Source organism: Dysidea avara, chromosome 1 (genome assembly GCF_963678975.1).
Source record: "Dysidea avara chromosome 1, odDysAvar1.4, whole genome shotgun sequence".
In the NCBI taxonomy this organism is placed as follows: Eukaryota; Metazoa; Porifera; class Demospongiae; order Dictyoceratida; family Dysideidae; genus Dysidea; species Dysidea avara.
In genome coordinates, this window is record NC_089272.1 from 3900856 (window position 1) to 3925825 (window position 24970).

The window sequence follows — 24970 nt, forward strand, 5'->3', positions numbered from 1 at the left end:
GGCTGGATTTGCTAAAGAGGATCTTCCACACACATCCAATTTACCAAATTAGATGACTCATAACTTCAGATTGAAAAAATATATTTGTTAGTCAGTAGTGAGCACAAACAATATGTTTAATAGAAAGAGAATTTTCAGGTCTAAATAGCTAGTGAAAAGTGTAATTGTACATAGTTACAAGAGTCACTGCAATTCATGTCTTATGATACAGCTTAATCCCAATAAAACTAAAGTGGGTAGCTAATAAAATAATGTTTTCCTGTAAAGTTACAAGAATACTGTAACAGCTATAGCTAAACTATGTAACTTCCATAAAGTAAGACTCTTGAACTTGATGTGATCCAAGACTTGTATAATTTAGATATGCAAAAGCCATGCACTGAAATAATTATATAGTTGCAATTGCCAGCTCACATAACAGCAAACAAGTAACAACCAGCCAACCACAAATACATACTACAGGTAAGTGTGAAATAAGGACGTTATCGAGTATGAATACAGGGGAATATAACCATGTTAACCATTAACTTTCCCATTTAACCATACATGATCATGTGTATGATATACGTCACATATACACTGTATTTAAACAAAAAAAACTTTGTAAACAGTGTCATTGGTACATGAGCCCTGATATGTACGTAGTTGTTACTAGTGACGTAAACTCACACTTATCCTGTAAGGCTTACAATGAGACTCTTGTTCATCACCTTGTGTAAGTTGAAGTAATTATGACAAGTATTATAGTTTATTGGATATAACCATAGATAATAGAGTAAAGGGATAGGAAACGCAAGCGATTTCCGGTTTGATTTCCGTTACGCGTGACTTGATAGGACAAGACAGTTTTGTGCTCAAGCATGAGAATTAGTGTTCTAAGCAGCGTAAATAGTAATCCAACAGACTACAGCAAGTATTTAGGCCTATGTGAGAGATTTTGGCGAGAGAATTCAGACCGTAGATTTTGTAACAAAGCGTATCGCATTAACCGTGGTTGTTACACGCTGTCACACTTTCGCTCATAGTACCTTCATGCCTCGTCCATACCGCTTCTTTTATAGCCGGTTCCACTTTCGAATCTTGTAGTAAGCTAGGCGTGTCACCAACACAGTCTTTTACCGTTGCGTTGTACTGCAAGGTGGTTTAAACTTTTGGTTAAAAATGGAAGATACTTAGTCGTTTCTTCAAGCAACAGTTCCTGTTTTGCTCCGATATTTCCTCTGGTTCCCTCTGTTAAATGGTAAGGAATAGGTTTATCACAGTTAAAAGGATAGAATATATTTACGAAGAAAATAAAGTGGTTTAAAGTAATTTTTGGGCCGTTTTTTTCACTTTCAATCTCCTTTAATTTTGCGTATAACTTCCTTGAGGGTTGGTACCATCCTATTTCCCTCGATTACTTACTTGAGTTCACTGTAGCGAAGTTTCACAGTCGTTGGTTACAAAATTCTGTCTTTACAACAATTTGTTTCTCTTTGATACAAGCGCAGCAAGCGTAACGAGTATGTTCGTGACGTAATACGCGAAATTCCAATAGAAGTGTGCGTATTTGTGACGTCACGTTATTGCGTTTCCTATCCCTTTTAAGTACTCTATTATCTATGATATAACTTATATACAAAAATTCTTATGATAGTTCTTTGTTGCATTGGAATTGGCTACTGTGAGCCTGAGTGTGGCAGCAAATATTGTAATACATGGTCTGACTACTATAACAATGAAGACTTGTGCAGAACAAAAGGAGGAGTTGATAAGGCCACTATGATAATGCTAAGCCGGATACCCTTCACAGGTTTCAGTAGTTTCTACAGTGGGAAACACTATGATGGAATATTTGAAGTAATTCATGGGATCAGTACAATTATCTTAGCTTGTGTGGCCTGCGCAGTGAATAGTTCACATCATAATGATTGTACAGGGTGTGGAGTATGTATGATTTGGATAATTGTAATTGTTGACATAATGAAGATAGTTGAAGCATTCATTGTGGGAAACTGGGTGGAGCTCATAATCATCTTTATCTCATTCATATTTTCATGCTGTTCATGGAATAAAATTGTAGAAGATAGAATCAATTGTCCCCGTGCTGCATTGGTCCTAACAGCATCATTAACAGTGATGGAATGGATAAGGCACATTGTCAATGTGAGGCTTGACTGGGAGTTGGATGTAAATGGATGTAAACTTTTGTAAGAATAGTGTAGAAATTGTATCTAGCTATAGCAAATAGTGTAACAAATTGTGAAGTAGGTTTTTAAGGTGAAAATAAGTACGTATGATGTAATAATTTTTTTGAGGTAGCTACTATTACTGTATACTTTTCCACATGGTCACCAGATCAGCTTCTTAATTTCTCAGGGAATTTTCAACATACGTATCATCTAATATCATAGCCTTTCCCCAGTTGGCGAACCCTTGAGGAAACCCAGAAAGGGATTGCTGGTTGATGTAAAATAAACTAGTGACAATTAGACAGATTTAAAACCTGAGGTGATTTGTCATCTGCAAGGAAATGATTTGTCATCTGCAAGGAAATGATTTGTGAAATATTATCAGAGATTACTAAAAAAGTAGCAATGGTATTATACTTGACCATGAAGTGGAGTCAAATGAATGCCCTCTCATGTAACTGTGACATATTTAATCACATGTACACATGTACTATAATGTCACATTATAGAGTACACCACATGTATCATCACAGTTGCTAACTTCATTAGTAGATGCATTTCACTTTCAATGATTTCAACACTATTGATCGATCATGATTAGCTAACAACCACATTATCAGTAGGAATAATCTTGCTTGGTAGCTACTAACTTAAAGTGATCATGAGTCGTATAAATTGCACATCATGTGAGTGTGGTTTATGTCAAATCTGTTCATAGCTAACACTTAATTGCTGCTCTACGAAGTTCACAGTAGCTATTTTGTTATTAGAAAATACCCATTCACAAATTCATTTAGATTCTATGTACTGATAAAACCCAAATCATTGCCTTCTTTATAGTAACCCAGCAGCCACGCAGCAAGTAAAGTACTGTATATGCTGTAATATGAGAATCCTTACAGTGTAGTATAACTACAGTGTAGTATTAACTAAGCAACATGCACTCTTACTAACATGATATTATGAGACTACTAAAATTGACACTGTCTTAGCTTGTCGGCACATTTATGGTTATGAAGTATGGGTAATATCTTTAACTACAAGTACACAATTATGACACTCCTTGTTAGTACATTGTATTTTTAGTAACACACATACCATTTACTACATGGGGAAATCCAGGGGTATTTTTGTTATTCACACCTGATTAGCTGCCATAATAAATATACTTAACCACAATGCAAACCATACAAATGCATTCTTCACATTTTGTCACATCAAAATTTTTGCCAGATCAACACTTTCTCAGTAAGCTGGTTGTCTATAAATATGTAGGTCACTGACCATTTGTGTTTGTTGTGCAAATACAGTAATATTAAGTGAATGTAGCTTCTTTTAAAACTTAAGCAAGGTGACAGTAATCTGTAACTAGCTAGTGGCTATATGCTGAGATAGTTGGGAATGGCAAGACTGAGTTTCATATTCATCATTTTACTGTGTAAGTTACTAAGAGGTTATAACATTATTATATTATTGTATACTATTCTGTGTTGTGTATAGTATTTTGTTTGATCAGTGATGGCTACTGTAGTGTTTGTGATAAGATAGCTGAATACTTCCAAGATGAAGATGGGTGTTATAAGAAATATGTGATGGATATTATTCCTTTCTGCAATGGACAATTTACTGATGGTGCTTTTGAAATCATACAAATGGCTGTTTTTGTTATCAGTATACTGTTGTTTTGTGCATCCTGTACTGGTAAGGATACTTACAGAATTCGTAAAAGAATTGCCATATTTGGAACTATGATGGCATTTATAACTGTGGTTGTTGCTGTGATAAAAATCATTGTTACTTTTTATGTTGAGGAAAATAAGACGAAAGCAGGATGGGAGCTAGGCATGTTCATCATCACAACGTTAGCGAGCTGCTGTTGCTGTCTGATAGGCAGGGAGTATCCCTGTATCCCTATCTCCCTGTGTCTGCCAATATTGCTAATAATTGCAGAGACGATAAAGAACCTTGCAACAGATGACAGTAGCTGTTTGCATCCATATCAATACAGATAACATTTTTCTCATTTATGTGTCATGCATTTGTATGTACATACTAAACATGTATGTAGTTTGCACACTGTAAAATGTTTATGTACGTACATGTACTGTAAATGGTTTCTTGTAGTCCATAAATCTTATGTGTGTATGTATTATGTTGTGAGAAGTTATGACAATCTATTCCACCATATATCTCAATACAGTACATTATAGGTACTTGTGTAGTACACAGGTCAGCATGTTTGTGTGAATGTTACAAGATGATCTGTGAACTTCAAAAGTAAAATAATAATGAACGGTCTTCATGTATTTTACATATAAGTATACGTACACATAAGCTGCAAAGAATTAACTTTACATGTGGAGACAATGATAATTATAATACATTATTGTCATCATAAAAAAAGACATCCAGTTCCATCCATCTCTTCATTATTGTGAACCACAAACATGTGTTTCACCACCTCCCCTGCCACTTGTAGTATTGCCAGGCACAATATCCCAGGGATACATGGATAGCTGCAGTTACGTGTACAAGGATGGAGACAGCAACTTATTGCTAATGTGAGCATGAACATGAATAGTTCAAATGCTGCAACCTCTAATTTGTCATCAAAAACAATTGTGATTATGATCTTTATTATGTCAAGTAACACAATGAGACAAGTCACAACCATGCCTATCATTATAAAGTCTTCATCACCACATGATCTATGAGATGCACCATCGCAGCAGCACATCACAAATATGCTGAAAAACATAAGTGCTACTTGTATAATTTCAAACACGAGATCAGGCCACATTTGTCCATTGCAGAATGGTATTATGTCCTTCGTAAATGCCTTAGCCTTCCCACAGAAGTCAAAGCTCTCAACCACATCACTGCATACATTGCAATATCCATCACAAATGCAACAAACAACTAAAATCAAAATCACAGTATTACACTTGCAATATAAGTAAATATGTATATAAACTCACACAATAAAGCAGTAAATGTAAAGGATAGCAGCTTTAAGTTAGCCATGATAGTAGACAGTAGCTATATTACACTGTTGTACAGTATAGTTCAACTATCTGAGTTTACTATCAAGTTGTAACATATATATGCAGGTTGTTGGTTTGGAATGTTCTAGCTAGATGATGATGATGTAATTTCTATTTTTAAAAATGGGGATTTCTTTAACTGCACTAAGCATGTGATAATATTTCATAGTTGATGAGAGGCTGAAATGTGGGGTATAACAACCATGGCATTCAGCAATAACCACTATTCAGTTATATATTAAGTCATAACATTCCCCCTTGATTTTAACAGTTTAGCACTTTTAGTTAACCCCGCAGATGTATATATTTAACAATATTTATACTAACTCAAGAAGCACTTAAAGTGTAGTACAGTGTTGTTTGTGTGACAAGTAGATTCAGTGCATACATGACAGTCATGAAGCAACAAATTCTATTACTTATCATTCTATTAAATGAGTTATGCAAATTACATGTATCATTCAGTGATTGAGCTCATTGTGTAGTTCAATGCTGCATTGGTACAAGCAGTGCAGAAGAGTGTGGTAGTGAGTACTGCAGTAGCTGGTATGACTACTGGAATGATGAAAAGGACTGTAGAACATGAGGAGCTGTTGACTGGTCAACTACAATACTATTTAGTGTGATCCCTTTTACAGAATTTGCTGGTAGTTTCTACAGATTAGGAATAAACTTTGAGGGAGTATTCCAAATGGCACATTTAATTTTTACCATCATGTTCATCCTGACATGCATTTGAGTTGAAAATGACAAGCACTGTGATTGTGCAGGGTTTAGTATCTGCACAATAATATTTTTTGTAATGCTGGACTTGGCAAAGACATTAATTGATTTAAACACTGCCACACTTACTGAATTATCACTCAAATAATTTTTGTGGTTCTTTCATTCATCATAATCAAGCTCTTGTGTTGCAAATGTTACTGATAATAGGATGAACAGTGTTTGTATTATATAGTGCATTGGGTCTAACAGTATCACTTGGAATAATGGAGTGGGGGAAGCACATTGTGATGTTAGTGTTTAATAAGGAGCTGGATGTCAATGGATGTCCACTGGTATAAGGAAAAATTTATGCAGTATAAATAATTGGTCAAATAATTACTTTTATTAGTTTTGTAAAGCAACATTTGGCATTAACAGAGACATTTGTATTAAGCTACACTATGATTGATATCAATTTAATAGCTATGGTTGTGTATGTGCTATAATTACGTACATGTGCATATATGGGTGAATACATACATGGTGCGGTAAATAGTATTATTTACTATAATTGAAAACATGCACATGCAGGTAGCCACTGCAAGCACGCATACATAAAAAATAATGATGAAGTGATAATAGACAGACAAATTGTTTGGTAATTTTACAGCTTACCACAGTGAGAGCAACAGGAAGTTTATATTGAACAATTTCTATTATATATGCTGTCACTCTTTGAAGAAACTCTACATTTAGCTGAATAGTCTTACATACATTGTGGTTCACCAGTCCATGCAATAGTAAACAAACAACATCAAGTAGGAAGTTGTTTTAGTTATGAATGCAGGGCATGTTTTGATTATGGTTATGATTATTACTGAGCAGTCAGCCCTGCTGGTGTGCTCAGATTTGCCCAAATACATGCAACACAATTACAATAATGATTGTAGCCCGGTTCTAAAAATGTCAGCATCTGCAACTTCAATAAGATCTACTGGTAAAGAGTTCCAATCATTAATTGTTTTTCAAAAATAACTATTTTGGTGTGCTGTGGTAGATACATGTGGTAAGATGTAGTGCAGTGGATGGTACTGTCTCATGGATCGTGATGTTGGTAGGTAGTATGGAGGAATTGTAAGTGATATCTGTTGGTAAAAAACTTTGTGTAATGTTTGTTGTTGAGATAATTTGCGGCGAGTCTGGAGAGTTGGCCATGATAGCTGATTTAACATCGAGGTGACAGAACTAAGTCTACCATAATCATTCATTACCCAACGTGCTGCTCTTCATTGTACTTTTTCTAGCTCTGCAATATCTCCAGTTTGGTGAGGGTCCCAGACGTCAGATGCATATTCTAGTTGTGGCCTGACCATTGTTAGATAAGCAGATTCTTTAACTTGTTTTGAGCATTTGTTTAAATTGCGTTTCAGAAAATTAAGTGTTTTAGATGCTTTAGTAACAATACTAGAAATGTGTGGTGACCAAGATAGTGATGTATTAAGCATTACTCCTAAGTAAGTATGTTGATCAGATAGATTTAAGATGTGATTATTGAGGGTATAGATGTGATTGAATGGTGTCAAGAATCTTGTACAACGTATGACAGTACATTTACTAACATTGAATCTAAGTTGCCAGGTGTTTGCCCATTCTGATAACCTATTCAGGTCTTCTTGAAGCATGTTGGCGTCTTCTGCACTGTTAATAGCTCTGTAAAGTAAGCAATCATCAGCAAACAAGCGGAGTGGTGAGTTGATGTCTTTAGTAATGTCATTAATGCACAACAGAAACATTAATGGTCCGAGCACTGTGCCTTGTGGTACTCCAGAAAGCACTGGTACTGCAATACCAAAAATTTGAGGTCATGGGCCTACTAATTAAAAATTAAATTGACATACAGTGTTGTATTGGCAATGCATCTCAAATAGCGGTGTACAATGTCCGCTCTGTAGTGAAGGTAATAAAATATGTATAAATAGAGGCTAAATGACCCATTTGGTAGGATTGAAGTCCGTCTACATGTGGCAATACAGACTATGGTTCAGTAGGCCCAAATGTATGGGTTTAACCATAGATAATATACCCCCCTGGATTGGAAACTGCGCCGGGCGCCCATAGACTTTGTACAAGAACCAGTGTCCTTAGGCTGGTTTCGCGCCTCAACAAATTTAATCCTATTACAGCAGAACGGTGGCATGAACGACTTTATTTTGTAACGAGAATGAGTTGTGGTGTTGTTATGATAATTGTTCTGGTTAGTTAGACCACTTCACGTCACTTGGTCGGAAGGCTTACAATGGCGGATTACATGCTTTTTTGGAAGCACATTCTTGGCTAAACTAAGTGCTGTAGATAGAAAAAGAATGTATCACAAGGTTAACTATGCTATAAAGAATTGTTTCGGCTAAACAATATGCCTTCCCATAACTTCTTTGGTAGGTTTTTGAGATGGTATTTTTGGCAAAATTGGAAGCACATTCATGTTACATGTATCATGGTCTTGCTCAAGCTTGTGACCTTTTGATTGAGGAAACCCATGCAGAAAGGGATTGCTGGTTGATGCAATATAAACTAACTATTTCTGGTAGTATAGCATTAAAACCTGAGGTGAATTTTGCCATCTGCAGTATGAGATAAGGAAATGATTTGTGGAATATCGTGTTTCACAATAATATTATCAGAGATCATATGCTGAGAATGTAGCTAGCAATGGTACTACTTTACCATGAAGTGAAGTCAAATGAATGTCCTCCCATGTAACTGTAACTATGTATATGTACGTATAATGTCATATCGTAGATTACACCACATATAATTATAATGCATAACTTCATTAGTAGAATACATTCCATTTACAATGATTTCAACACTATAGATTGATCGTGATTAGCTAACAATCACATTAACAATAGGAATAATCTTGTTTGGTACTAACTTAAAGATGAGTCGTATAAATTGTACATCATGTGAGTGTGGTTTACGTAAGATTACTTAATTGCTGTTCTACAGAGTTTGCAGCAGCAATTTTGTAATAAGAAAATATACCCAATCACATTTATACATTGATTTAGATTCTGTGGACTCATAAAACCCAAATCATTGGACTCTTAACAGTAACCAGGCAGTTAAAGTATATGTAATGTGAGAATACTTATAGCATAGATATATAACTAAGCGACATGCATGCCAGCACTCCCACTAACATAGTACTACTATGTTAGTGGGAGTGCCGGCATTAGTAGATAGAGCTTCTGTATCAGCGAGAAACTCAACATAATATATTCTATGGCATCACTAGTACATGCTATTTATTATTTCTCTCCAATAACATGCCAACTACTAGTGTTGCCACTTTATTGTCAGCATGTACGTATATGGCTATGAAGTAAGAGTAGTTCAGGCTTACACCTTTTGTACTTGTCCTTCCCGGTCTGTGGTAAATTTGATAATAATTATACAACCAAGTACTAAGAATAATACGAAACGCGGTTAAAATTACGTCATAAATAAATAAATAATTAAATAAATAAATAATTAATAATTAATGTTTGAGAAAACTACGAGGCCTAGAGACATGAACTAACCGGGGATAGATTCGCCTGTGAATGAAGGCACAAACGTATAATCGTCGTTCCTATTTGTGCTGATGACTTGACCATACGTGTAATTCTATATAACGCCCACTACCACACCCTTGTTTAATTACTTACATATTGCGCGAAGAAGATTAGTGATGCCCGTGCAGGAGAGCCAGAAGCCACTTGTGTAAACAAGAAGATTACAAGTAAGTTTTTATGTTTGTAACATCTCAAGTCTCCTTGCCAGCTGCCAGTGGATTCATTCACGTAAATACGAGGGGTCCGACACTCTTGAAATCTCGTACGCTTCGTCAGAAATCACATTTGAAATCATGAAATCACACTTTTTGAAAACGAAAGTCGTAAAACTCCGTATATTTCCGTAAATTACGGACGCATTGAATTACGCGATATTATTAATTGGAACATAACAGAAGTGATTTAAGGCCCGAATCACTTGATCTGGCACTGGTTCGGCTGCCAATCTCTAGAATTTTACAGCCCAAGCTGAGTCCACTAATGGTCAAAAGCTTCCATCACTGGAGCCATACATTTTAGAGGCGCGTAAACGCCTCTAAAATCTATGCTGGAGCCACACGAGTGATCTGAGAATCCATCTCGGAATCTTATTCAGTTTTAACTAGCAATTTAGGCTCTACTCGCAGCCACAAGTGACGGTACAGCATGGGTTAATGATGAAACGGGTAAACCATGTAGAAGGGCTGCAAACTATAAGCACACTTTTGCAAAGAAAGTAGTTCCCAGCATTAGCTTCAGGACAAATAATTATGCAGCTTGTCTAGAAAACATGTATGTCAGTACTGGTTAGTAACTAGCTACTAGGTGTAACTTTTCAAAGATTAGCTCACATAATATGATTCTGCTTGTTCAGCTGACCCACTAAACATCTTTACATAACTCGCAAGCAAACATTTCATATAAAACAATCCTGGCATACACAATGAAGACCATGGATGTATCCAGATCAGTTGACTGTGTACTTAGGTGTTTCCTGCCACTGTGGTTGTTAGTCAATATGAAATGAGATCAGGGTTGTTAACAGAGAGCCATTCCAGTTTTCAATACCATTGTGAAGGAAGGGATGTGCACGTTACTGATGTTAGCAGAGATATTGTTTATGTTAACTTTCAGGTGTGATTTAATCTATTGTGTATTATAAAACTGGTAGGTAATACATACAAGTAGCTATCTTTCTGCATATAGCTAAGTCAGCTTCATGCAGATTAAATACATCACATATTGATCAGATAAGGTTTATAAGTTCTGCTAAATTTTGCAGGTATGTTCATTGCTGGCAATGCATCATACTGGTTTGCATTATATTATCTGAAGAACTGATAATGCAGGATGTATTGGAGCTAACAGTGTATAGCACACAAATTTTACGGAGAACAATTACCTAATCAGTGACTTTATGGAAATACAATGCCAAAATGGTCCTCAGACACTATGCTCTTTGCTCGGAGGACATTATAGATTTTGTTTAGGTTTTATAATGTAGTTAAGTAGGTGTAGCTTGTAAGTAGTTTAGTTTATTGTAATTAGTGTGGTAGTTTGTAATTTACTAGTCTTTGTATTCTTTTGTGCTTAACTTTTCTGTGTACTTGTTTGTCATCTATTTTTGTAAATAATTTTACACCTTTTTCATTACTTAATCATTACTGATTGAGTCCAAGTCTATCTCCTACCAAAGATACTGTTTTAAATTCATCATAACTCAGTGACAAAAGTGTAACTGAAATCATGTGGACCCACTGATGACATGCAACCATGTAATAGTAACCAATTCCAATATACTTAATTAATCACATGTATCACCATCAGCTACACTGTTAAAATGAAGAGTAACCACAACTCTCAAGGAGTTCCCAGTGTAGGGAGGATTTAACACCCCTGGAAAGTAACCATTACTCCAAAGGAGTAACTGGGGAGTAACACATGCTCTGAAGGTGGTGTCACTTATTCTTCAGAGTAATGGTTATTCTCTTCAGAGTGTTGGTTACTCTCCGTGGGGTGTTAAATCCTCCCTACACTGGGAACTCTCAGAGTGGTGGTTACTCTTTATTTTTAACAGTGTACTTTTATTATTATTATTGCTGGGCATGCCGATGTGCCAAGGGGACCTGAGTAATGCTCCAAGGAAAAAATACACAAGATAACAACAGTACTGCTTTATTATATCTACCGGTAAAGACGATACTCGACAATGCCTAACATTGCCTATACCATTTTTACTTTACAGCACAAGTATGTAGTAGCTTTTTGATAATGCATGCTTTCTGACTCAATCACTGAAGTTGGCAAATTATTCCAGTCGATGACAGCTCTTGGAAAGAAGGAATGCCGGCTCATGTAGCTAAGTACCTGGATGAAGTGGTAAGGGTAGTGGTGTATAGTTGAACATTGTGTGGCTAAGAGGATAATGGTATTGATAGGCTGCAGATAAGTCGTGGATTGCCTCGTAAAAATGCCGGCGGCTAGCTATAACTAGGCCATGCAGTGCGGCATTCCTTGATCCACGCCTATTATTTTTTTACCCTTGTTAGAATATAACTTATGCACGAAGTTCTGGGACGGCTTCTATTCATTTTTAGACAGCCTCTTTACACTGTTAGCTTGCCTGTTAATCATCAGCACTACCGTACGACCACAACCACAAACCATCACCGCTACTGGTGCCTGGAATCATCTCAGCCAGACGGCTTTGGCCCCAGCATCTTTGCTTACGAACTAGACTCTAGTGAAGATATAACTTTTACCATCCAGTTTACTGATGACGAAGCTTCTGGACCTGTTCTAGCTCCATGAGAGTCAACAATGGTGAAATCACGGAAATCACGAAATCAAAATTGAAATCATGAAATCACTAATGAAATCATTGATTTCAGAGAAATCACTGTGATTTCGAAATCTCGTACGCCCTTCGAGAAAGTGGCGGACCCCCCGCGTAAATAGGCAATACAAGAAAACATTAAACTGACATATGCCACGCTCTTTACAATAAGCTTACAGTTACATATAAAATACAAGTAAACAATTTTGTCTTGTGCAGCTGGCATGGCGAACTTTCTTTGTGTTGGTGTCAGGCAATTCAATACGTGCTTAATCTTTTTTGCCTTCACCTGGCGTAGCTACTAGGCTCTAGTGGCTTGGCTGTCTTCCTTTATCTGGTTCATCTGGCTTGCATACGCCTACAGCATTGTGTAGCTATCTCCTGAAAGTTGTGTATGCATAACTATAGTGTGTCACCCATCACTGTGCCATTGCTACATCACTGATGAACCTTACTTAGCTCTAGTTGATGTTGATATGCATTGATGTATATTGGCTAATAATTTTTATCTGCATGGTGATGTTGCCTATAATGTATTGCTGCATACAATACTGCAATAATGTATAGTTCTCTTCTGTATGTTTTGTATACATATACTTTGTACACATCACTGTGCCATTACCACACCAATGATGTACTGGCACTTAGCTACTGGTGGCCTTTAGTTACGATGCCACTATTGTGTTATATCTGTCACTATACTGTGACATATTGAGTTGATTTGGGGATAATGCATTCACCACCTAATAGCCTCACCGGGGGGCTGTCACGTTGGTGTATGTACTTGGTTGTATGTGACGCGGTCCTAGTAATAATAATAATAATAGTTACTAATATGTACAGTGTGATTGAATACTCCTTGTACTACATGGGGATTTTTTTTTGTCATTTACACCTGATCAGCTGCAAAGCTACAATGCAGCCCGTACAAATGCATTTTTCCCATTTTGTCACATCAAAACTTTTTCCACACCAACACTTTCTTAGCCTAAGCTATAGTTGTCTTAGTTTCGAGGCGCCCGGCCACTTCAAATAGCATAGACCCTTTACAAATAGTAATGCGTAAGATTTCAAAAGACTCGCGGCTCCGGCGCGGTAATTCATCTAGTGTAGTAATAGCTAATCATTTTTTAAAATTTTACATCCGGTGTCCCCTGAGGTGAGTTTAGCGCTTAAAATCATAGCGAAAACAGGCATACAAACTCACCATTTCTGTTGGGCTCGCTTTAATGTTGCATAAGTAAAGTTGTGCCATCGGGTTGGTGTTGGTGTTGCTATAACTGAGCGGATTTGGCTGCGGTTGTCGAGACGTAACCGTATATCGACAGTATCTATGCGTAAACATATAGTACTTCCGTAGTCTTTTATATAGGGTCGGGAGCTGCGAGACTACATTTGCCTATAAATACGTTGGCCATTTGTGCTTAATTGTTGTGCAAATAGCTACAGTAAAAATATATGTATAGTTTCTACTCAAAGCTTATAAGCAAGGTGACAGTAATCTCCAACTAGCTAGTGGCTATATTGAGACTGATATAATTGCATGGGAATGGCACGACTGAGCATCATACTCATCATCTTACTGTGTAAGTTACCAAGAGGTTAACTATCATAATACATGTAATAGCATAGTACACTGTAAAAACGATTTTGTCAAATTGTTTGTTAACTACCACCGTTTCGTAATTCACTGAGTTGGGCAAGTTTTTGTATCCAAACAACAGGTACGAAACGGTGGTATTGATTTGATTTGATTTATAATTTAAACTCAAATCAGTCGGCATAGCCGTTCTTCCCTGGCCGAGGAAACATACAACAGAACACAAATACATACACTTACAACCATGAAAATGCATAACATAATTTATACACACAATCAGTTAGTCAATAAATGTGAAATTAAGTGGAAGAAAAATCTTGTGCCATCACCATGTCCTCAGGAAGACTGTTCCACCATTGTGCGGTCTTGAAACGAAATAAATCTCTGAACAAAGGAAAGATGACAACGGACTGGCTGAACAAACAATGCAGATGATCTTGTCCCATATGAATGTTTCTGCCCAAGCACAATAGGTGGGTACTGCATACGCTGGAACTCAAACAAGTTGTGCATAGCACACAAGCTGCGATGCTGAACCAAAAGCTCAAATGGAAACCAGTTCAGTGCTGGATAGTGATGTCTTACATGATCATACTTATACAGATCCCTACAGAGACATACAGTATGGTTTTGCATTTGCTGCAGCCTCTGAAGGTGATACTATACTGGGAAAGTGAAGGGCCCCAAACTGACAGTGAATAAAGTAAATGAGAGAGCACCAAACTTTCAGTAAGAGTTTTCAACAAATCTTCTTTGATCACATGTATAAGATAACAAACAGTTTGTTAAAATGACAAAATTATTTTTACAGTGTATAACTGCATTATATAGTGCTAATTTGTTGATCGGTGATGGCTAGATCCAGTAGCTACTGGTGAAGATACTTACACTAAATAATTGTAAAAGATTTACCATATTTGGAACCACGATTGCAGTTGTACTGTGGTTGTTGCTGTAATAAAAATCATTGTTACCTTTTATGTTGTTGAGGAAAATAAAGCAAAACTAATAAGATGGAAGTTATAGGCATATATTTATTGGTACAAAACAGTGTAATGAGCTGCTGTTGCTGAGTCATAAACTGCATGGGAGTATACCCTATAGCTATCCCTATATCTCCCTGTGTCTGCCAATGTTGCTAATAAAAAAACTTTGTAACAGATGACAGTAGCTGTCAGTGTTGGGCAAGTTACTTGTAAAAAGTAACTATAGTTACATATTACATATTACTTGCAACTGAAGTATTTAGTTACAGTTACATATTACCCATAAAATAAAGTAACTATAATACTGAATATTACATATTATATTACTTTGTGTCCACAGCCTTAAGCTGTCACGTGTGAAACTATCACCTTATCACGTGACATAATTTCCTTGTTGGACAATGTGCAAATCTTGGTTATAAGTAAGAAGCTGGTGAATAAGCTTCGTTCAGTAGGCTTCATTACTTCATTGTGGCTAGGCGTTACTCAGTGGATTACTAACGAGATTAGTAACTTCGTTAATTGTAGTAATATTATTACATAATATTAGACTCGTTACAGTAACTATATTACGTAAGTAACGCGTTACATTAGTAAGTAAAATAACGTGAGTTATATTACCTGTTTTTATAGCGTATTTCATTATATTACTTAGTTACCACAAAAATATTACATAACGCGTTACATAAGTAATGCGTTACTCCCAACACTGGTAGCTGTTGCCATTCATGCATGACAAATAACTTCATATAATTTTCATTTGTATGTGAATTATTCTCACTGTGTACATAGTTTGCAAACTGCTTGTAATATTAATATGAACTCTTGCTAATATGCTGAAAAACATAAGTGCTACTTGTACAATTCAAGCACGAGATCAAGCCACATTCGTCCATTGCAGAATGGTATTATGCATGTCCTTCCCCGGCATAAACGCCTAAGTCTTCCCACAGAGGTTAATACTCTCAGCCACATCACTGTATATCCTGCAATATCCAACACAAATGCAGCAAATAGGCCTGCGTCAAAAAGTAGACTTTTATGCATCAACCCAGCTATAGACTTGTACACTTCTTTTGTATGTATCTGTGCATATATGTACTCCCAAATGGAGGTCTGCACAGTATCAAAAGTATATAATGGGGAGGGAGGCCCTCCCCATTATATACTCTTGACAGTATTAATAATAAATAAATAAATATGCAAGCATATTAAATAAAAAGCATAATTGACTAGAGTGGTATGCTAGCATATTAGGTGGATATTTCAAACTATGGAGCTTCATTCCATGAATAATCTCTCATAAAGCAGTCAGTGGAAAGTGCAAATTGTAATAGGACACTCAGTACATAGCTCCTTAGACCGATACTCTCTAATAAAACAGTCACCTTGTAGTGGAATACTTTAATAGAGCATTCACTGATTAAAATGTTCCAAGATTAATTGTAAGAAATGTTGCTAACCTAGGAGCATAATACAAGCATAATGGGATCACTGAAGAGCATGATAAGTGAAATTTTGGGGAAAATCTTGAAAGTATTTTGGGTAAAATTTTGAACATAGCTATTTGACTCAGGCCTAGCAGCAAACAAATAAAATCAAAATCACAGTATTACACTTGCAATATAAGTATGTGTATAAATTCACACAATAAAGCAGTGAAATTAAAGGATAGCAGCTTTGACTTGCTGCATCCTATATTTATTTTTTAAAACTCTAATTTGGCCACCTTGTTTGCTCTATACACTGACTATTAGAAAAGGTGGCCAAATTACCAGCCATTTAGAGTTAAAAGAAATCAATTTATGATGCAGCAAGAGTGAATGTAGAACACAACTGAAAGATAAAGGTTCAATGTTAAACTATTTGTTAATTTCAATTAGTTGTATATAAACATTCATTCTTGGCCGCTTCAGATATCAGTTATTTTAATTGCCAGTTACTTTCATCGGTGCACTTGTTTTACAGCCATGCAAGATATTCTTGCAAGGATTAAAAACTTTAGTAATTATATAGTTAGTTGGATTAAGATTGATTTTTGATCGCTCCAGGTATCAGCACCTTAAGTTACCAGTTATTTTTTACTTTTATTTTATTATTATTATTAAAGCTTTACAGTGGCCTGCACTGAAGAACATGTGCTGCAGCCTTTGGATTAACCTAACCTAACACACTGGAACTGGAGACTTAAATATTACATGGCCTAGCTAACAATAAGGTGAAACAGAAAAGGGTCAAAGAAAGGAAAAAAATCTTTCATGAAGTCTTTCTCTACTACAGAGCTGTTTATACTTTGGGTTACACGTACATGTAGTTTCTTGGACACACCATTTTTACAGCATACTGTAGGTGTTTTTGGGTTGATATAAACTAAGCCCCACAATCAATACTATAAATAGGAGCTCATAATTATAAGTGCCGCAAGGTGAAATAAGCTCCTGGCCAAAGAGTACAGCCACACAACACTGGTGTGACCTAACAGTGCGAATATCCAAATGTCATAGAAGTCTAAAACATATGAATGACAAATTGACAATTAATAATTATCAACAGCGACCTCCTCCATAATAACTATTGGTCTCTAATTAGCACAAAATTTCTGATGTGACAAAAACTTAATAACATGTTGTATTATAGTGGGAAAGTTTTATTGCAACAAGTTTGATGTATGTGCATTGTGCATGGTGTTGGACTTGACCCATGACTACATACAGTGTAGTAATTGACATTAAAATTGTATGCAAAACTACACTTTGCTTTATAGCTAGCCAGCTTGCATAGTTGTTAATCATCACATACCCAGAAAGTCTTGGCAATATATTTTTTGAACAATGACAGTTTAAAAAGTTCAACGGAAAGAAATGTATGTACTGATCTGCATACACAACGTTGGGAATAGTAACACTTTTATATGATAATAATAGTAGTTTAGCCACATACTACAGTTTTTGGGCTTCTAAGTAATATGACATGTTGCTATTTATAGTGTGGTACAGTGGAACCTCCTTTTGTCCAGATAGCCATGGCCTGTAGTCCATTTACAATAATGAAGTTTTGGATGGATGAAAAACATAAATATTCTCTGTACTATATGGATGAAAGCACATTCAAGGAGGGGACCTAAAGTTAGGTTGTTGTTTATCAGTTAGGTAGCTTGTTTATTCTACTATTAATAACCACCACTTGGTTGCTAGAGATAATAAATTTTCCAGTGCATAGGACTGGAGTGACCATGAATGCTTCCCCCTTTGTCCACTAAACTGCATAGCACTAACTGATAACATTAATAACATTACTTGTATTTAATTCAGTTACTGTGCCATATTAACATACATTTCTTAGTTACGGACATTTCTGAGATACAGACATTAGTATACACCAGAGTTCCCAGATAAGAGAGGATCCACTGTAAAATAATTATTGTGGTATCATTGCTTCAATAAATGTATGTCTTCATTAACTATTTTATAGAAAAAGATTAGCTTGATATTGATACAATGTTGTCCGTCACAACATGGCTGACACACATATTGCTCTGTGTTTGCCAGATACACTAACTTGCTATTTTACTCAGTAACAATGTCAGTATCATTGCTACTCTAATCATTAGGAATAGTAACCAAATCATCCACATCATATTCCATTACAATGGGATAGTCACCACAAATACAGTACAGTATGCCACACAAGAAGGCATGCTTTACAAACACTAAATGTAAAATGTTTATATAACTTGACATAATTTTAGAAGCTCTGGTGAGAAAAAAATTGTTCTGATGTGTGCATGAACCAGCACTTATAAGACTTTCTATATAGTCAGGTATAAATTGATGAACGCCCAGCCAGTCCACCATATGTTCTGCAATCTTCATTGTGTTCACATTTATCTGTGGAAAGATGGATTGTTTCAAACAGCTGCTAATCTTTAATATTCTGGTTTCCATTGCTGATATGGTAAAAGATTTAAGTTTGGGGTGCAGGAATTATGCTCAGGACCATCCCTTGTCAAGTAAACTTAATTAGAAGTGTTTTAATCAAGTAGCCATGATGCAGCCAGCTGCTGCTAGTGCTAGTATTATTGTTTATAAATGTGTTTAATTGGCTATAACTTAAAATTCCAAAGTCTGACCACTAATTAATTTCGTGGTGTTAAAGTTGGGCTATATAATATTATGTGACTGGATTTGCTAAAGAGGGTCTTCCACATGTATCCAATTTGCCAAATTTGATGACTCATAACTTCAGATTGAAAAATATTGACTTAAACTTTAGTCAGTAGTTAGCACTAATAATATGTTTAATAGAAAGAGAATTTTTCAGGTCAAAATAGCTAGTGAAAAGTTAATTGTACATAGTTACAAGAGACACTGCAATTCATGTCTTATGATTCAGCTTATTCCCAATAAAACTAAAGTGGGTAGCTACCAAAATAAAGTTTGCCGTATAAAGTTACAAGATACTGTAACAGCTATAGCTTGCAACTTCAGACCCTCCAACTTGATGTGATCCAAGACTTGTATAAGCAAAAGCCACTGAAATATATAGATGCAATTGCCAGCTCACATAACAGCAAGCAAGTAACAACCGCAAAATACTACAGGTATACACCATTTACACTGTATTTATACAACAAAACTTTGTAAACAGTGTCATTGGGACATGAGCCCTGATATGTACGTAGTTGTTACTAGTGGTGTAAACTCACAACTTATCTTGTAAGGCTTACAATGAGACTCTTGTTCATCACCTTGTGTAATTACGACAAGTATACCTGTATTATAGTTGTTGGATATAACTTGACTGTATACAAATTTTCTTTTATGATAGTTCTTTGTTGCATTGGAATTGGCTACTGTGAGCCTGAGTGTGGCAGCAAATATTGCAATACATGGACTGACTACTATAACAATGAAGATTTGTGCAGAACAAAAGGAGGAGTTGATAAGGCCACTATGATAGTGCTAAGCCAGATACCCCTCCCAGGTTTAAGCAGTTTCTACAGTAGGAAACATTATGATTTAATATTTGAAGTAATTCATGGGATCAGTACAATAATCTTAACTTGTGTGGCCTGCGCAGTGAACGATTCACGTCATAATGATTGTACAGGGTGTGGAGTATGCATGATTTGGATAATTGTAATTGTTGACATAATGAAGATAGTTGAAACATTTATTAAGGGAATTTGGGGGGAGTTCATTATCATCATTATCTCATTCATATTCTCATGCTGTTCATGGGTGTAGAAGAGAGAATAAATTGCCCCCGTGCTGCATGGTTCCTAACAGCATCATTAACAGTGATGGAATGGATAAGGCACTTCGTCAACGTGAGGATTGACTGGGAGTTGGATGTAAATGGATGTAAACTTCTGTAAGAATAGTACAGAAATTGTATCTGGCAATAGCATATAGTGTAACAGAGTGTGTAGTAGGTTTTTTAGGTGAAGATACATGTAAGTATGATGTAATTATATTTTGAGGTGTCGTTACTGTATACTTTTCTACATGGTCAACATATCAGCTTCTTATTTCTCAGGGAAGTATTACACTTATTAAGTAATTTTTCAACATACGTATCACACACACATATATACGTATCATGGCCTTGCTCAAGTTTGTGAACTCTTGAGGAAACCCAGAAAGGGATCACTGGTTGATGTAATATAAACTAACTATTTCTGATGGTAGTTAAAGCACTTAGACAGATTTAAAACTTGAGATGAATTTGTCCTCTTCACAAAGAGATAAGGAAATTATTTGTGGAATATTGTTTATCACAGTATTATCAGAGATCACGAAGAATGTAGCAATGGTATTACTTGACCATGAATGTCCTTTCATGTAACTGTGACATATTTAATTACGTATAATATAATGTCACATCATAGAATACACCAAATATAACCACAATGTATAACTTCATTAGTAGATGCATTCCACTTACAATGATTTTCAACACTATTGATTGATCATGATCACATTAACAATAGGAATAATCAAAGATGAGTCGTATAAATTGTACATCATGTGAGTGTGGTTTAGCTATACATGTAGGATTACAACAAATCTTTTCATTGCTGCTCTACAGAGCTTGCAGTAGCAACTTTGTAATAAGAAAATCCCCAATCACATTTATACATTCATTTAGATTCCGTGGACTGATAAAACCCAAATCATTGGACTCTTACAGTGTTGGGAGTAACGCGTTACGTAATATTATTACTTTTGTGGCAACTATTAGTAAGTAATATAGCGAAATACGCTATAAAAGCAGATAATATAACTCATGTTACTTTACTTACAAATGTAACGCGTTACCTAAGTAATATAGTTACTGTAACGAGTCTAATATTATGTAATATTATTACTACAAGTAACGAAGTTACTAATATCCACAACAAAGTAACGAAGCCTATTGAATGAAGCTTATTCACCAGCTTCTTACTTATGACCAAGAGTTGCACATTGTCCAACAACGCAATCATGTCACGTGATAAAGTGGTAGTTTCACACGTGACAGCTTAAGGCTGTGGACACAAAGTAATGTAATATGTAATATTATTATAGTTACTTTATTTTATTAGTAATATGTAACTGTAACTAAATAGTTCAGTTGCAAGTAATATGTAATATGTAACTAGTTACGTTTACAAAGTAACTTGCCCAATACTGGACTCTTAATAGTAACCATGCAGTTAAAGTATATGTAATGTGAGAATCCTTATAGCATAGAGATGTAACTAAGCAACATGCATTCCCACTAACATAGTAGATAGAGTTTCTGTATCAGTAAGGAACTCAACATATATTCTATGGCATCACTAGTACATGCTATTTACTATATTTCTCTCCAATAACATGCCAACTACCAAAAATTGCCACTTCCATGTCAGCATGTGTATGGTTATGAAACTTAGACTAATAGCTGGATTTACTACAATGCACATGCAGTGCTGGTCACTGTAAAGTGTTAACAACAATAACAATTGAATACTCCTTGTTAAATGCACTGTATCTTTAAAGTTAGTAACACACATACCATTTACTGCATGGGGAGATTTTTTGTCATTCACACCTGATCAGCTGCTATAATGAATATACTTATTACCACAATGCAAACCATTCTTCACATTTTGTCACATCAAAACTTTTGTCAGATCAACACTTTCTCAGTAAGCTAGTTGTCCATTAATACGTTGGCCATTTGTACTCGTTGCTCAAATACAGTAATATTGGTGTATGTAGCTTCTGTTAAAGCTTAAGCAAGGTAACAGTATTCTATTGCTAGTAGCTAGCTATATTATTGAGATAACTGGGAATGGCAAGACTGCCTCATATATACATCATTTCACTGTGTAAGTTGCTAGGAGGTTTTATATAATTGCATTACGTATATTCTGTGTACTAGGAAACAAATTTCACACTGACTCAACATTTCTATCATCCCAAATTATATTTATATTGCTGTTAAAAAATTATCAGAAAAGATCATTTGTAGGTGGTGGTGGTGGTATATTTATTGGTTTCAGAGACAGTTTCATTATTTTTTCAGACCACCTAATAATAATGCCATCCTTATTACTATATTGAATAACTCTCTATCAGAAATTTTCCAAAATGAGACATCACAATTGCCACAAATAATATTAGCAGGGACTTCAATTTACCCTTGATAGATGATGTAGGGCAAGTGAATCCAAACTCAACATATAGTACTGACGTTAACCAATTATAGCTAGAGTGTCAATGAATTTGGATTGGAACGGTTGGTTACAGAACCTACTCATGGAGGAAATATCCTCGAACTAATTTTCTCCTCTCACACTGAGTCATTGAAGTAATCCCTAGCATGCCAGATCATGAAGCTGTGTACTGTGAATTAACATTAAACAACAGACCTGAATCAGATGATATTGAATTTGAAAATCCAATAGTTTTGTACAACAGGGGTAATATGATCCAATTTAAGACTAATTTATCAGCATTCCAAAATGGAATTTCTTTCCTCAGACCCATATTGCAATACCGTAGAAGTAAACTAAAAAGTTTCAAGCAGGCTATAAGCGGTTGCAATAACTGAAAATATACCACAGACAATGTCTAGAGCCACCAGAGAATTGTCATGGATAAATCGTAACATCAAGAGACAGTTTAAAAAAAACAACAGAATAAGTTGTATAATAAAGCAAAGTATTTTACAAACAGAAGAAGCATGGCAGGACTATATACCATATAATTAAGAACAATATCACAACAGTTATCTGTGAGTCCCACAGGAAGTGCCAAAACAAGTGATGATGGTGAAATACATTATAAGAAGTTCTGGAGATATGTTAAAACTATTCGAAGAGATACTAATGGAATAGGTTTAAAGATTCCTTTGTATACCACTCTGAAGGCCAGGCTGAGGAACTCAACAAACAATTCCAATCTGTAATGTTATAATGTGAAAGTATTGCAGCAAGTTCATTTCTGTTATTTTGACTTTGAATATTTTGACAATTAATAGTTAGAAATTCAAGGGTATAATCGATTTGATTTGCATTAGGTGTTTTGGAGTTTAGTCATGCAGGATCCATTTGCTTCTCTAGGTTGGACTGATTGAGAACAAGGTTAGAATTCTTTACTTCTCCATGAAGCTTGTTATTCACAAATAGTATCTTGTTTCCATGGATTTTAATCATTTTACACTCAGTTTTCTTTTGCATCAGAGCCCACCTTTCTTTCAGTAGGACCGATTCAGTAAGTCACTCTTCTAGGGTCATATCTGGTTTGATCCATATACTATTTGTTAAGTAACTGGTTTTGGATAACAGTAGGGACACACAATGGCTCTGTTAAATCTAATTAGGATAGGTTGAGGGCATCTATAGGTTGTTTTTGATATTTGCCTAGTCGGTGTAGGTCACGGATAGATAAAGGATTTATGTTCTCATCAACTATGGTGATAATCTTAGCAACATTACTGAGGTCAAGGCCAGAACGTTCATTCCTCGGGGTACCTTTAGGACATTTGTCAATACCATAAAGGACATTACTGAATTTATAATCTTGTTGGAGGTTGTCATGAGTGCTTGTTCTGTTTGCAGCAATAATATCAGTGACAACATTTACTGACTGGTCAGAGGTAGAAGACTAATTAGTTACATGAGACTGCAATGAAGCTATGGTTTCTGTCTCAGAAATGACCCTATGCAAACTCTCTTGATCCTAGCATAGCACCACGATGGCATTGACCACAAGCAGTTATCTAAATGTTGGTATCAGAAATAAACAGCTGTGCCCTCGTAAGGTATTCTGGCTTCACAATTAAAATGGTTTTAACAGCATTAAGTAAAGTAACCATTGGCTGGACCATAGGATAAAAGGTGTTGCCACCTAGTCAGTAGTGAGGAGAGAGAACCAACAGCACTTGCATCATCAGCAAATCAAACCTGAGAATCATCAGAGACTTCATCATGTAAATGGTGAATCAAAAGAACCACATGCCCATGGCAAGGGGGTCAACTTGTGTTGTGTCCTCAGCAGAACAAATTTCTCCCTCATCAACAACAAAAAGACAGACTGGGGAATGGTAGGAATTCTGCAGGATAGTAGAAAATAATGGATAAAGCTTGGAAATATTGTGAAGTGCTGACACAGTTAAATGCATTTAAAGCATCGCAACAGTTGGGTGTACTATACATAATTATGAAAGATTTGCTAAAAGGAGTCTTCCACACACATCCATTTTATGACTCATAACTTAGATTGGAAAAAGCTATTGACTTAAAATTTAGTCAGTAGTGAGTACCAACAATATGTTTAAGAGATAAGGGTTTATAATTATGTTGCTTGAATGCCAAGTTATGGTATCTCAAGTTCATGATTAATTATTACATACTTCTAGTCTAGCTAAGATAGTCATACAATTGGATGCGTGTGAAAGATGTACCGGTCACATATTTGATTTAGATGATTGTACGTAGATCACAAGGAAGAGTTACTGGGTATATGAGCTTGATGCCTTTTGTTTGGTTTAGCCGTTTTC

General features: G+C 35.7%; 2 long non-coding RNA genes across 2 annotated transcripts; one reads left to right on the plus strand and one right to left on the minus strand.

The window, feature by feature from the left end:
- The first annotated feature begins 583 nt into the window (after positions 1–583).
- Positions 584–4358, plus strand: LOC136253522 (uncharacterized). The gene is made up of 3 exons (XR_010700159.1): positions 584–715; positions 1637–3609; positions 3672–4358. It is a non-coding gene; the product is annotated as an uncharacterized lncRNA (long non-coding RNA).
- Positions 4359–4436: 78 nt separating this feature from the next.
- Positions 4437–5452, minus strand: LOC136253530 (uncharacterized). Its single transcript, XR_010700160.1, has 2 exons — positions 5150–5452; positions 4437–5090 (listed from the first exon to the last, which is right to left on the minus strand). It is a non-coding gene; the product is annotated as an uncharacterized lncRNA (long non-coding RNA).
- Between the last annotated feature and the right edge of the window lie 19518 nt (positions 5453–24970).